Below are 17,171 nucleotides of genomic sequence, written 5' to 3'. Positions count from 1 at the left end.
CGCTCATGCTTCTGCCCTCGTCCGTTTCATTTGGCCGTCTTTCCCAGCTGTGCCTCCTCTTGACCCTGCTGACCAAACGGTGATCTGGCCGCTCTCGCGCCGATGCCGGTCCGAACGGTTGCCATGCAAACGCCATGACAACAGCGATGGAATCTCTTGAATGGAGAGGTCTGAACTTGGAGGGGCTGCGGCATGCAGAGCACAGCTCAAGGGGGACAAATCCAAGCCTCACACACACACTCTCACACGCACACACACTCTCTCTCTCTCTCTCTCTCTCTCTCTCTCTCTCTCTCTCTCTCTCTCATATTCTCTCTCTATCTCTTCTCCCATTGACTTACAGTATGTCTTGTCACACATTTGTTCCCTCCTTGTACTATGTTCCATTAAAGAGTCTGCCATTCTGGCAAAAGGTTGTTGATATTTGAGCTCAACAACAGCCAATCAAATGGCCCACCTCCCTTCTGTGCTTCTGAGGCAATGTGTCGAGGGGCAGGACTTGTTTCTGGCCGTGTCCAAGCCACTGTGTGTGTTTCCCATTGACAGAATCTGGACAGCGTTTTTTGTGTGTGCACATACCGAATGAACAGCTGTCCACGAGGAGCAATGTGATGGGCTTGATTAAAAGTGTTTTGGATTAGAATTGTAGACTATTTGTTACATTCACCTATTTTACAATTCAATTTCAATTTCAATTTCAATTTAATTTCGCTTATAGAGCGCCAAAACATTACACATGTCTCATGGCGCTTTACAGAGTGTTAGACATTCAAAGAGAGCCCATGAGTAACAGGGGCAAGGAAAAACTCCCTAGAATTGGAGATACATATAGGAAGAAACCTCAAACACTCAAATATCTTTCAATAATTCAACTCATAGCAGCCTATGCTCTTCTCTTCTCTTCTCTTCTCTTCTCTTCTCTTCTCTTCTCTTCTCTTCTCTTCTCTTCTCCTCTCTTCTCACGTCAAGCTTGATTCTGGAGAACAGATGCTGTGTTGCCGTGGCGCACCTGTGTGTTAGAGACTCCACACTCATCAGTGCAGTCATTTGCTCTGTCACCACCATGTTGATGGAGGTGATGAATCTGTGCACATGGTGGATGGGATCTGTCAGAGGCCGTAACCACACAGACCCACGGCACACAGTAGAAAGCAGCACAACCCTCAAACATGAACACTATGTAAATAGCGTCCACAGACGCCTCTCTGTATACTATCAGTGACTAACGAAATGTATGAACCAACCTTTTGCATTTTGCATTTTGCATAAATGGACTGTGAATTGAACTGCCAGGTTTGTTGACCTATTGAGCTTCATATGATGAGATTCTCTCAGTCTTCTCCGACATGAGTGACAAATGAGAAATTAGGAGCTTGAGACTTGAAATGACTATGAGCAGGCAGTGGACAAGGGTCAGACTGCACCAGTGCCGTGGTGAGACGAGAGCCGGTGCTGTGAGACTATCTGCAGCAGGAGCGACTGAACTCCTGCTGCCCTTTACTGCTGATCATGATTGACAGTGGTTCATATTGGAAGTTCATACTGTATCTAGTCTACATATGGACTTATTTATCACTTTAATTTCTTTCTCTCTCTCTCTCTCTCTCTCTCCTTTTCTGAAATTCCACACTTCGGGGTCTGGGGATTGTTACTTATGGCTGCTTACAGTAGCTCAATCTGTTCTCTGTCCAGGCACATGACAAACGAGCACTCATTGTCATGACCACACAGAAGTCAGATTTCCTAGAGAGAGAGAGAAATAGAGAGAGAGAAGTGTATTTGGACAGGAGGTCCAGTGCAGGTGTTTGTTTATAATCAAAGGTAGCCTGAATCAACAGAGAAGCTATGTCACATGGGAAGACTGTTTCTGTTTGTACATGTGTGTGGGGGAGGTGCCATTTTATATCCAGTGCCTATTCTACAATATTACTGATATGCTATGTTAGAAGCATTTATATGTCAGTGTCTTTCTTTCTTTCTCTTACACTGTGTGTGTGTGTGTGTGTGTGTGTGTGTGTGTGGCAGTTATACAATATTACTTTGTTTATTAAGTACAATATCACTGATCATTACTATATAATTGCAGAATTATTAATGGTCCATGAATTCAGGGAGCAGACGTAATCCTTTATTATATTCTCCTTAATTAAATGTTGGCACTTCCTGTGGGCATGAAATGAAAAAGCCATCTCAGCTGTGGCCCATGCTAGACGTTCCACCTACATCTCAGATGTTTGCATTGGGGAAGCTTTAAATAGTTGGCCTGTTTAGTCCAACATAACTTTATTTACATCCACAAGTAGTTACTGCTGACGTTTGGGTCTGTCTGCTTCCTCCTTTGTCCATAGCCTATCACCTATAAATACCCCAGACCTGGCACTCACACCACCACCCCCCACCCCTGCATCTCCTCTCCTCCTCCCTATCTTTTCCTCATCCTGTCTTTCATTTCCTCTCCTCCTCTCAATTCTTCTCTTCCTTCCTCAAAGTCTGGCTTTAACGGAGAGACAAGGAGAAGTAGGAGTCTTGAAAAACACTCCCCCCCCCCCCACACACACACATTAACACCCCACCCCCCAAACACACACACATTCATGAATGCGTGCACAATGAGAAGCCTAACAAGAGCGTAAGCATTCTCACATCTGTTCACAGATCCACAGACCCACAGACATATGAATGCAGACACATATGCAAGAGAAGACATCCCACTTAATGCTCATGAACACATATGTGTGGGGGGTGTCGTCTATATGTGTGTATATGCATAGCTGACCTCACAGGCAGACTGGGTGATGACTGTGTTGTTGAGTGGGGGTTGCTGGGTCCGTTAGGGTATCTGGGTCACTGAGTATGTGTGTGTGTGTGTGTCAGGGGGGGTTTGTATGTATGTATGTGTACGTTAGTGTGTTTGACCTCATTGTCCCCACATTATCACTGTTTTCTCACTTTCTCCATAGGGAGGCACAGAGATTGCACTCCAGCAGAGTTCTGCCTGAAAGTCTCATACTATAGAAGAAGAAGAAGAAGAAGAAGAAGAAGGAGAGTTGATTATCATAACATCAGTATTTATTGTTATTATCAATATTGTTATTATTGTTGCCACGTCACTAAACTGAATGTAGTTGTAAATATAAGCAACAAGGAAAGAAAGCGAAGCAAACAGCATGAAGGCAGAACACTGTAAACGGTAGCCTGATACAGGTTGACCTAGCGCAGTCTGAGCACCAACTTTAGTCAATGCTAAGGCTATAAATCCAGAATCTGTCATAAATAGGATTAGGAGCAGTATGGTTTGGATTGATCTCATCTGATCTGATTTGCAGGGAGTTCAACTGGCCCTGGCCTGGTGTCTCCTACCGACGTGCAGATGGAGCATCTGGGCAACATGTGTGACAGCGGTGCTGTCCAGGGAAGCACCGGTCCACTGACGGCTGCCTGGGGTCTGCGCTTATAGGAGGAAAGGAGGAGGGGAAAGAGAAGGAGAGAAGAAGAGCAGAAAAAAAGAGAAGGGAGTGAATCATGAGAAGATGACAGGGAATGTAGGTAACCCTGTCTATACTAACATGACGAGCTCAGAATAAAATGAACAAACTATGAAAAATGGGGCATAGATATAAAAACAAGTGGAAGAATGACAGGTATTACCCAATGGGTCACGTCACGTCAAGTCAAGTCAAGTCACTTTTATTTATATAGCACATTTAAATACATCAGGAGTTGACCCAAAGCGCTTTACATTAGAAGAAGTCAGGTTTGGGTAGGACAGTTGATAAAACTGGGTGGGAGAAACATATCAGAGGTTTATCTTGACCAGAGGAGAGGAGAGGAGAAGAGAGGAGAGGAGAGAGCCTTGGCGGCTGGAGCAGAATGTTTAGGAGAAAGATTAGGAGTGGAAGGTGGCGAGGCGGTGATCTGTGACGGTGGGGATGGCGGCGTGCGTCCGGTCGGCCCATCTGTTGGCGCGCGTGTTTATGACCCGCAGAGCCCCCCGTACGCAGGAAGTAGCCGCCCCCCCGCGGGGTGCCGCGCCGCAACCTGATCCCTTTAATGAAGCTCAGGCTCGGCCCACAGCCACTTAGAGGAGACGCGAGAGAGGGAAGCGACACTCAACACCACACAGGGCTTAGGCAGCGCTCACACACACACACACACACACACACTTACATGAGGTCATGTCTAATGTGCAATTTCACTCACATGCAGACACACTCTCACACACAGGCAGTACAAAGTGACAAAGTGTTCATAGGCTTAACCACAGATATAGACACACACACACACACACACACACAAATTGCCAACACTGACAGATATGATAGAACAGAAAAGCCTTAAACACCATGTATGTTGCTGTGAGCTTAGCTGGGGTACTGTGTGTTTACGGAGTGGAGGAAGGGGGTTGAGGTGTGTGTGTGTGTGTGTGTGTGTGTGGGGGGGGGGGGGTCCCCTCCTTGTCCCCCTGTGGACTCAGGCTCTGTGTGAATGAGGCCCAAACTGGAGCAACTGATTGGCTTTCCAGGCTCTGGCATACAATGGCTGGAGCTGAACTATGTGGAAAACAGAGCTTGTTTTAAAATGTTATAAGACACACACACATACACACACACACACACACACACACACATACACACACGAACACACACATACAGTGGGTATAGTAAGTATGCACACCCATGCTAAAGTTGACCAAAAAGAGGAATATAAAATCATCTTTTGAGAATTGATTGTAATGCCTTAATTCAAAAAATGAGTAAAAATCAAACCGCTAAGGACACTAATTTTCTTTGTGATTGAAGAATGTATCGTAAATAGATAAATGTTCTTCCTTAAATACAGGTTGCATAAGTATTTGACCCCTATGTTAAATTCCCATAGGAGCAGGAGGATTTGTCATATGTTTTTATTTTTAAAGGCCAGCTATTTCATGGATCCAGGATATTATGCATCCTGATAAAGTTGCCTTGGCCTTAGCTAGAGATTGGCATGGTGCTTTTTCCAGTTAGCCTATTAGCCTGTTTGATGCTCATTGAGCTCAATGCAAATCAAACAGGCTATAGGCTAACTGGAAAAAGCACCATGCCAACCTCTAGCTATGGTGAAGGGTATGTGATGATGTGGGGCTATTTTAATTCCAAAGGCCAAGGCAACTTTATCAGGATGCATAATATCCTGGATCCATGAAATAGCTGGCCTTTAAAAATAAAAACATATAAAAAATCCTCCTGCTCCTATGGGAATTTAACATAGGGGTCAAATACTTATGCAACCTGTATTTAAGGAAGAACATTTATCTATTTACGATACATTCTTCAATCACAAAGAAAATTAGTGTCCTTAGCGGTTTGATTTTTACTCATTTTTTGAATTAAGGCATTACAATCAATTCTCAAAAGATGATTTTATATTCCTCTTTTTAGTCAACTTTAGCATGGGTGCGCATACTTACTATACCCACTGTACAGAAAGAGTAACACACAGTTGTGTGCAGCTAGACATGCAGTCCGACTAATGGTGGCAATGTGACAAAGGTTTCAAAGGTATTTCAGCCCTTATGCTGTTTCACCACTAATCTGTGGTTCTGTCTTTCTCTGGGTCTTGAAATATATTGCATGTAATGGATATATCACGTATGACCAAATCATATACATATTCCAAAGTCTGCTTTATGTTTCTGCGAAGCCTGTCTGCTCTGACGGGAGGATAAGAGTTAACAGCCAGGCTTCACCGGGAGCGCAGCTGAAGCCTTCCGTTGGCGAACTGTCCAAGTCGTTTTAAGAGACTGATCTGATTTTTCCAAATGTGCGCAGCAGCGCTCTCACATCTGGCGTGGACAGCTCCATTGATTAAAATGGAAGCTAATTGTTGCAGCGTACGCTCCACAGAGCAGGACACTTGAGCTCGGCCGCGTCTCCTCGCTCGTGTCTCCTCAGCCCGCACCTCCTCTCCGCACCTTCGGCCGAGGAGGAGGGGGGGGGGGGACAAATGACTGCTGTCAGTGTCGACTTTAAATCTGTCGGGGGGGACCGAGGCGAAGCAGGAAGAAAAGAGCTGTTATCCTCTGTTTATAAATACAGAGTGCGGAAGAATTCTGCTGATGACAGCCATGGAAACAACTCACACTCGCACTCACACAGACACACACACACACACACACTGTCAAGGTGACTGCTGGAATGTGTGAGTGTGGTTGTCTTAATAACTGTCATCTGCTTTCAGTCACGCAGCAGTCCTGAGTGCTGAGGTCAGGGTGCTGTAGCAAAACACTAGTGGTGTCTCTGTGAGTGTTGCCTATGCATTGTGTGTTCCTCTTGTGTTACCTGCATGTGTGCATGTATGTGTGAAGGTGTTATGCAACTAAAGCTTTCCTATGTAATTGTTGGTTCTTTGTGGCCTTGTTCAGGGAATTACATTCAAATAGGTATGGTTCCCTTGTCTGATGTGTCTGTGTGTTTGAATATGTGTTAGGATATATGAAGAGATTGGTTCTAATGAATTTTCATTAATAATTTGTTTCAATTTTATTTTCAAAGTCATTTCAGTGGAGTTGTCAGTGAGTTATTGTGTTTTGATTTATCTTTGAGATATGTAATGATGTATCTCAACAATAGTTTTCCTGTGTGGTCTGAGGAAGTCTCTTTGGGTGAATCATAGATGTGTTGGAGTTTGTGGTACGCATTCCTGATTGTCATTGTTGAATGAGAATCTAAAGCTTAAAAGCCCTTTCACATCAAGTGATATCAAAGAGTCAGCCACTCACACAGCTTTGATTATTATCACTGACCACAAAAATGCACTTCTATAAGGCAGCACCGTGAGTCAGTCACAGTGCAGTTCATGGGGGAGAATTCTGGTTGTCCGCTGAAGCCTCAGTGGGTGGTGGTGGTGGTGGTGGAGGTGGAGTCTCTGATGGGGGTTCAGTTGGAGCCGGTACACTGTGACTCGCTGCTCAATGTTTACAGACCTCTTCCGGCCCGCTCGAGTCCTCATATGGTGCTGAGAACGTGCTACCTCTCATTCCTGGCATTCCACAGAGATTTCTCACTCCTTCTGTGACACTCGTCTGTCTGCGTCCTTGTGTTCCTCCTCTCCTCTCCTCTCCGCTCCTCTCCTCCCTCGCTCTCTCCCTCCCTTGTTCCCCACCTCCCTCTCTGTCCCCTCGGGGTCACAGGAAGCGGTGCCCTCCCGCTGGGTGACTGAGCGCGTGCGGGAGCTGGAGGGGCGACTCATCCCACAGGAAGCAGGAAGGGGCCTTCACATGTTTTCTCTATGTTGGTGTCCACTGCCTGGGGAGAGGATGCATGTGTGTGTGTGTGTGTGTGTGTACGTACGTACGTAATTATGTGAGTGTGTGTGTGAGCATGTGAGTGACGGAGAGAGACAGAATGACAGCGATTTGGTTGAATTCCACATAAGGGTCAAGGAAGCGGAACAGGCTGGCTTGCATGATTAACACTTGTGGAATGCAGATTTCAATGCAAATATTTCTCAGCGTAATCACTGTGTCTGTGTGTGATTGAGTGTGGGGGCTTGGGTGACTCAAAGCTGACAGGGTGCTTCATGCTGACTGGGGAAGTCCAGCTTGCATAGAGACTGATGAGTAATAGCCAATTCCCATTCTTTCTCATTTTATGAAGCCACTCCCTCACCATTCATAAGCAAGTGTGAGTAAGAATTATTTTACATCTTTGTTTTGACCTCAACAAAGCAAGCCTTCATCTGTGTAATTAGTCTTTTGCAGGGCATTTGCAGTGTTTTGGGGGAAGATATCCAGCTAAATAGAATGAATGAACATTTGTGTCCAGAGCGCTTTGTGTGAATGTTGTATTCAAATCATTTCCTGACCTATCTCTCTCCTTCACAAGTGATCGTGTCTGAGGATATGTGTAACAGGTTGTCCACGAAAATGACGCAGTGTCTGGAAAGCAGTGATTTCCCCCTGAATTTTGTTGAAGATTTATGTCAACACAACACCGACGGCTATGCAAGGGTTGTGGTTCCAAAAGTCTCAACTCTTCAAGGAATGCATTTTCAAACATTTGCATTTTCAGGACCCAAAAATGCCATTGCCATGTGAATGAAAGGCTAACACAGAACAAAAACTTGTCTTTCACTTCACTTCTGTGTCAGCAAAAAAAAAAAAATGTAGTATTGGTGTGGGTGACCTCTCGTAAGTATTTGTGTGGTTGACCTCTAAGACTGGAGGCTGCTCCACCAGTAGCCACGGGGCTAGTAGGGAGGGAACAGGGCCTTAGCGCTCGTAGCCCCTGGCTAACTGCTCGGCCCCCAGGAGAGATCTGAGGAGGCCTGTGAATGTGGCCCCACAGCAGGACAGTCCCACGAGGCTCCAGAGGGCCCACAGAGCCCTAAATCATGGCACGGTGGAGCAGGGGGGAGAGGGGGCTGTCACGGGGGGCTGGGCGAGAACAGAGATGGGCAGTGAGGGTGTGAGTTTGGGGGAACAGGTGACAGGCATGTGAGAGGGTTTGGGATGACTGAGGCTGTGTGTGTGTGTCTGTGAATGTGTCTGTGTGTGTGTGTGTGTGTGTGGGGGGGGGGGGTTGGGTCGGGTCGAGTCGAGGGTCACTCCAGGGGCATATGTATGTAGGGGCGGATGTATGGTGGTTATACCACCGTGGCTAACGATGCTCCGGAATGTCACAGCTATTTGGTCATCCTCTACAGTCTGTCTATGGCCACCCTGCACGAGGACGTCGAAACACACACATTACATCATGCTGGTCCCTGTGTGTGTGTGTGTGTGTGTGTGTGTGTGTGTGTGTGTGTGTGTGTGTGTGTGTGTGTGTGTGTGTGTGTGTGTGTGTGTGTGTGTGTGTGTGTATGTGTGTGTGTGTGTTTTGCTTTCAAATTCAACCTCATAAGTGAGATTCCAGGAGAAGATGTCATGAGGAAAGGGCTTCTCCTCCCATGCCAATAGATGTCATAGGTACTTAAACCGCCATTAGGCCTTCTTCACTGTGATGCTGTTGCTTAAGCCTTGCAGCACCATATACCATATTGCATTCTAAAGCTGATAGTACCTCTTAGTAACAGGAATGATGACATGATAACATTGGCAGGATAAAGTGATGCTTAATAGCAATAATATGACTATGTATACATAGCTATGGAACACTATGAATGCTTTATAGCCCTTTGTAGGTGTGCTTATAATGGCTCATGGGTAATGGGTTTTAGAAAGTGACAGTGATTTCACTTAGGAATTACGACTGGTGCAATGAAGTGCTTTCAGGTGACCAAAGATCATTCCCTCGTTATCATGTGATCTCTCTCTCTCTCTCTCTCTCTCTCTCTCTCTCTCTCACACACACACACGCACACACACATACACTTTTGCTCATGCTCTCTTTCGCACAGATAGAGATACATTTCCAGTCCTGGCCATTATCTTATCTGATGGTGGCAGCATCTGAACAAGCACCTGCGGTAATCAGCATCTGAGCTGGATCTCAGGAGAGCCACACACATGAAGGCATTTCCCCCGTGTCAGGGGTCAGAGGTGAAAGGTCAACACAATGTTTGGATGATTTGACCACATGATTGGTGCTGGGTAATATGTATCCACCTTCTTTGGTTCACTGACATTCTAGGGGCTTTCTGCAAACCATATGTAAGGCCCCCTCTCTTGCCTCCTCTATCCCCCTCCTCTATCATTTGCTCCTGCTCTATCACACACAGGCACACACACACGCACACCCACCCACATACAACACACACACACACACACACACTTGCATATGTGCACACACACACACACACACACGCATGCACACACACACGCACGCACACACTCACACGCACGCACGCACGCACACACACACACGCACACACTCACACACACGCACGCACACACACGCACACACTCTCACACACACACACACACAAACACACACACACATGCACACTCTGTCTCTCTCTCTCTCTCTCACACATACACACACACACACACTCACCCACACTCACACTCCCCCTCCTGTCTCTCACTGAGCTCATTCCTGGCATACCTGAGTGGATTGATGACACGTGCCGATAAGAGCTCTCGTTGAGTGACTTTAAGGACTTCCAAGTGCATGTGTGGTGCCGCTGTGTGTGCATGTGTGTGTGTGTGTGTGCGTGCTTGCATGCGTGTGTGTGTGTGTTTCCGTCTTTCTACGGGCCCTTAGGAGTTTTTCCAGCTCCGTGTGTGAGGAGGGCCCAGGGGCCAGATCCGGACCCACGGGACAGATGGCTTGGCAGGCGGGTGGCCCTCTCACATCACACAGATTCCTGAAGAGAACTCAAAGACCAACCAAGAACCATGTCTGTCTTTCCCCCACTCTTTTGCTCTTGGTCCCTCTGTCTGTACGTCCGTCTGTCAGGCTCTGTGTCTTTTCTCTCTCCCTATCTCGTTTAGGTCAGAATTCCTCAGAATTCCCTATCACTTCTTGAAACAGCTTGTACTGCCAGAATTCACACATAAATATGTATTGATTAAAAGAGGTTTCAAGGGACACAACGTATCAGTTATTCTATTTTGTGCAATGAACAAATGGCAATACTTTAAAGTCATTACAAGGCCATTGTTCAGATATAGAAATTACAAAATAGAGTCTTCCAATATGTCTTGAAGTACGCAGCCAAAAATCTTAAGAATGGTCTAGAAGAAAGTTAAAAAGTAGAGATGTTAGGAACATATAGATACCAATTCATATGATTCAGAGCTGAAGTGTGTAATTTCCCAATAGTCAAATTGTTTGACTGTCAAAACTAACCCTAAGTACACAAAATCAAGACATTTTTTGAATTTCATACATAAAGTTATACCACTGGCCTTTGCTCTACTGCATGGTCTAATGTGAGAGGAAAACGTTACTCTCTATGCCATATGTGTTACTGTCGGTGGAAGTGAAAAGCTATACATTGTCAATCAGTCTCATGTCAGTGACTGAAGGATGTGACTGGGAAGTTGGACAGAGATGGAAAAGTGAACAGTAATCTTTTCTCATAGCTCACAAGGAGTTTGCCGAACAATAACATTGCAGTTGATCTGTTAAGCAAACAGAGCTTTATGTTGACATGCTCCACTTGTGTTGATGACTGTTCCACAGCTGTGGTCTCACGGGGGTGGGGGAGGGGAGGTGGGGATGGGGTGGGCAGTCTTTTGACAGGAAGTCCCAGCAGTCAAACAGGAAGTGCTGCCTCTTCAGCTTGAATTCATTCATAAATCTCTTTCATTCTCTCATTCTTCCCAAACTCACACACACACAAACAAAACACACGCACGGAAGAGTATGTTTACAAGCCTGCTATAGAACACCCACACAAACACACATGCGTATACACTCGCACACACAGATATCCACATGTGAAATGTGGCAATGAGTGTATAACACTGCACTCCATATACTAGTACTGTAGGCCTTTGGGCATGTTTTCTTATTCGAGTAAATGAAACATAAATGTATTTTTTCAATGTAGTTCTTTGACCATTGTAATATGATACTCAATAGCAGTCATTACACACTTATGTCAGACACTTTAAAAAACATCACTCAGCTTGGAGAGAGTGCATTAACTCTCTCTTTACTCCACCCCCCTCCTTCCCAAACACACACACACACACACACACACACACACACACACACAGGCAGACAAATTCACATATATCTGTTGTAAATATGTGTGTGCGTCTGGGATGGCTTTGGGAGTGATTGTGGAATATCTGTGGAATGTGACCTGCTCTGACTCCCGGACATGCATCCTGCACTGATAACCACTGACAGACAGATAACGCTCCTCAACCTTCCAGGAAAGAGGGGATAGCTCTGTCTTTATGGAGCATCTGCAGAGGAATGTACAACAGATGACACAGCCATGGACACACACACACACACACACACACACACACACAGACAGACACATCGTGAAGAAAGCCGACATCAAAAGACAAATGGCATATTTTCCAATTGATGATTTTATTTCCTTGGGGAAGGAAAGTTGGAGAGCTATACATCAGAGTGAGGGTGGGAGGAGGATGAGAAAGAGAGAGAGAGAGAGAGAGAGAGAGAGAGAGAGAGAAGGAGAGGGAATATCGGAAGTGTGAGAAGTGCAGCATGCTCCTGCATGCCTGCCTCTATTGATACAAAATATGTCATTTTCCCAGCGTCTGTGTGTTTGTGTCTAGTGTGTGCAAGAATGTACCCTTGTGTGTGTGTGTGTCTCCACATGTGTGCAAGCATGTCTCTGTAACTGTGTGTGTGTGTGTGTGTGAGAGAGAGAGAGAGAGAGAGAGAGAGAGAGAGAGAGAGAGAGAGAGAGAGAGAGAGAGAGAGCCTCGGAGATGGTGTGTGTGTCTGTGCATGAGTTTGAATTACTGGCACACGGTTCCACCCTGCTGTGACAGGCGTGTGCGATGTGTTAGGTGGAACAGGAAGCTCCTAGTGACACAGAGGAAGTGCGAGCACGCAGTGCACAAAAGATGGGTCTATCAGCTCAGCTCACATGATGCACACACACACACACACACACACACACACACACACACACACACACACACACACACACACACACACACACACACACACACACACACACACACACACACACACACACACACACACACATACATATACCGTAGTTGTGTGGATGAGAGGTTTGGGAGAGGAAAACAGAGAGAGAGAGAGAGAGAGAGAGGGAGGAAAAGGAGGAAAGGGAGGAGAGGACCGAGACAGACGAGGAGGTCAGGATGGAGGTGACAGGCACCGAGGTGCTGGGAACAGAAGGAGAGGCAGGAAGAGTTGATGGATGATGATGAAATGATGGATGGAGAGGAAGAGAGACAGAGAGAGAGATAAAGAGAGAGATAGAGAGAGAGATAGACACATGCCATGCCACAGGCTGAAGGGGGCACTCCAGACAGTGTAGGGGTGAGACTCTCTCTCTCTGATAACAAGGACAGATATGACTTGATGGTTCCAAACCAACAGGGACCAAGGGTGACCAAGATGACCTATCACTGACCATTCTCTCTCTCACTGACCATTCTCTCTCTCTCTCTCTCTCTCTCTCTCTCTCTATCCCTCTCTCTATGTTCTCTATGGGCATGTGTGTCCTGCTGGCTGACCTTGGGGGCCAGGAAACGGCTGTGGCCGGCGGATGCAGGACGGGACGCAGGAAGTGAGATCACTGCACCTGCGTCAACCAGGAAGCGGGGGACCAGCAGAGAGACAGACAGCGAGTCTCAGAATCCCCCTCAACGCATACACACATAGCAGGCATCCACATACGCATAAACACACACTCTCACACTCACACGTACACACACATTATTATCTGAAACCTAATGCTCCACTCTGCGTCGCAGGAATCACATAAGCTCATAGACAGACTCAGACAAACGATAACACACACATACACACACACACACAGATACACACACACATACACAGGCACGCACACACACCAGTGGTCTGTTATAGCTTCCCTTGCAGCTGAGGATAAAGGGTCACTTACACAGGAAACCTGAGAGACAGAGTGGGAGTGCTCCCAGAAACGCACACACATACACACACAGAGGCACACACACACACACACACACACACACACACAGAGGCGCACACACACACACACACACACACACACACACACACACACACACACACACACACACACCAGCAAACACAAGGCTGTTATCAGTCAGAGACTCCATAGCCATCCCCACCAGACTGTCTCTCAGTGCTGCCCCAGTGTTCATGTGTGCCTCCTTCCTATCTGACCCCAGAGACAGGGCAGGCTCAGAGGACACTCCGAGGAGAATTGTGAAATCCAGAGACTAGAGGGATCTTGTTACAGAGCCATTCCCAAAAATCTCTCTTTCATCTCTGTGGATATGTCAGGTGATAAGCTGGAATGAGCCTTGGTGGCGTCAGGGAATGAGAGATTTATCAGTGTAGCGCGGTGTGGCTCACCATCGTGATCTCCCTCTCCCTCTCTCTCTCACCCTCACTCCCTCTTTCTCTCATACTGCACAGCTAAAATATCCACAACCATAAAACGATGGCGACCACACTGTCAGTAGCTATAACGCGGAATAAACATAACTTCAGCCTCTTTCTGAAGGGCGCACTTCTTTTTTCAGCGACACTTCAACGTTTTCTCCTTTGCAGATCATGTTTGTACCTGTACAGTATTAAAACGCCTGGACGATAAACCGGGGACTTTTAATGCGCAATTTGCACCTTTACAGGGTCAGAGGTCAGCCAACACATAATCCCTTTCCTGTACGATGCGAGACCTATAAACACGGCAGCCAGCTCTGGCCCGGCTCCAGAAAACCTTTCAATCCAATTTCCACAGCCCATCAAATATTCCAGAAGGTTCCGAGGGGTCATATTGACCAGGTGGGCACAAATGTAATTAAATATGGAGAGAGGGTGGCAGTGGTGGCAGAAACGAGAGAGAGAGAGAAAGAGAGAGAGGGAGAAAGAGAGAGGGGGAGATAGAGGGAGAGAGAGAGAGATGGCAGCAGGAAGAGATACAAAGCGGAGAGGAAGAGAGGGGGGAATGCGCTGCACCACTTAATAACATGGTGTGAAGGCTGAGTGATGTAAATGGGATTGTGGAGATATTTCCAGAGAAATACATTTGCTTGCAGAGACCAGTGCACATATACACACATATACACACATATACACACACATATACATATGCATGTTCCAGGGGGCAACGAGTTTATATCGCTTCGCATTGTGGGTAAATTTACACAAACCATGTGTATGTTCATGTGTTTGCCTTAAACCAAACAGACTCTGATATATTTTGATGAGATTTAGCCCTGAATCAATTGGATCCAACAAACATTTGACTCGGGCCAAATTCTTGTCCCGTTTGTCATGTAGTTTGAGCAGGCTCACAATGCCTGGTTAGAGCATGTGACGTACAGGGTGAGTTAGCATATGGTGTGTGACGCACAGTGTTGGTCTGGCTTCATATTTCTGTGTAATTACATTGCAGATGTGTGTGTGTAGTGTATATTATTTCTGTTTCTCCCTCACTCTGTGTGTGTGTGTGTGTGTGTGTGTGTGTGTGTGTGTGTGTGTGTGTGTGTGTGTGTGTGTGTGTGTGTGTGTGTGTGTGTGTGTGTGTGTGTGTGTGTCTGCGCGCATCAAGGTTTCAGGAACAAAAAGTGCTTACTTTCACTGACCTTTCATGTGTCAAATTAACCGACTGAAACGCTAATCACTTCAACATTGATTCATTGTATCAACTATCAAACCGTTCACTGAACTAGCCAGACACTGAAGTTAAACATCACCACAGCTGTACAAGATGTGGAGGTTCTGAACATCAACAATGGTATTGTGCAGCAGGTCCAGCGCTCGTTTTTGAAGTAAAACATTTAAGCAGATTTAACTCTGGCGCGGCATGCTATGTATTTTGGCTGGTTTAGTTTGTCATTTTGGCTCCATCACTCGCAGGTAACAGCCTGCCAATGCAGAGAGGCTGAGACCCATGTTTGAAATTCAGAGTGTGTCAGTCCCCAGTGTACAGTGATAAAGCTGTGTGTGTGTGTGTGTGTGTGTGTGTGTGCATTGGCATGCGGAGCACTGACTCAGCCCCTCTGAGACCACACACACACACACACACACAGACACACACACACAGACACACACACACACACACACACACACCTACAGATCTAGGCCAGGGAGATAGAGCAGCCCACTGACACACATTTGCTAGATAGTATGGATGAGATTAAATTGAAAAACATAATAATTCTCTCTCTCTCTCTCTCTTGACAGTGACAAAAACTCATTTGGACTACCGGTATGTCTGTGTGTGTGTGTGTGTGTGTGTGTGTGTGTGTGTGTGTGTGCATGCATGCGTATCAGTGTGTGCCCAGATTTGATCTATACCATGTTATTTGTGCATTGGGCCTGAAACTCTGTCTATCATCGGGCGCGGCGAGAGCCGAATGACTCGGCTGGGTCGTGTGAGTTTGTGTTTCTGACAGGCAGGGAGAGTGGCCAAGCACTTCAAACAGAGGGGTGCTTAATGGACTTCTGAAGTACTTTCTCACTCATCCTTTGCTCTTTCACTCTCTCGTTTATTCACTCCTTCACACTCGTTTATCACACACACATGACATTACAGATAAAGATTACAACACCTCGTCATTTAGGGTAATCTTGCCTCTGCATTCAGAACAGGCATCTACAGTTGTGAAATGAAGAGAAGTGGTACCATAAAGAAGATCAGATTCACATGGCATTGTGTCCACATCCCTATTTAGCTTGCTTGGCACAGATTGATCGAAGGTGCTTAGTTTCAAAATTCATCTCGTTTCCTGGAATGTAACTTTGTCATTTTTAATACCTACAGCAGTGAAGCTGTGTTTTTAAGCTTAGAATTTGAGTGTGACCCACACTGGAAAGAACAACAAGCCAACATAAGAAATCAGTAACTGCAATATAAATGTTTGTGTTGTCCCGGGTTTAAGTAAAAAAGTAAAGTAAGTACAGAAAAATAAACACAACCACTCATGACTACTTTGTCACTTTAAAATATTGTATTAAAACAAATAACTCTAACTTAGGTTAACGCTTAACTAGCCTATATAGTCCAAGGAAATCAGACACAACTTTTAAGACAATTCAGCCCTGCCTGGCTCTTGTTCGTGTATAACATATTTCATTTAAATGGCTCTAACATTTATGTGGAACACTACATCTGCCGGCTCCATCCCTCTCCCTCTCTATCTATCTGTCTGGTACACTCACTCAATCTCCCTGTCTCTCTTTTCCTTTCCCACTCACTCACTCATTCTCTCATGCATACCATCACACACACACAATCCTACACACCCGCCCCCCACTCACACACACACACACACACACACACTTCCTTGCACCCTCGTTCCCCCAGCCACGCCTCTCCCTCTCTGCCTGTTTGACCCTGCGAATGTTCCATATGTTTTTGTACGTTGAGGTATATTTCTCCCCTGCCACACTCGTACATTTTATATCTCCATAATAAACATGCCACTGCTGTTTTCCCAGCCACAGCCCGGGACACGGCCGAGGAGAGAGTACACATCACCAAGTATGCATGCTCCATAGGAGTCGGCCCCTGCATACTTTCGGGACTCGGGAGTGTTTTTCTTAATGTAG

This window comes from Sardina pilchardus, chromosome 20, assembly GCF_963854185.1.
Source record: "Sardina pilchardus chromosome 20, fSarPil1.1, whole genome shotgun sequence".
Classification (NCBI taxonomy): Eukaryota; Metazoa; Chordata; class Actinopteri; order Clupeiformes; family Clupeidae; genus Sardina; species Sardina pilchardus.
Note: the sequence above shows the minus strand (reverse complement) of the source record.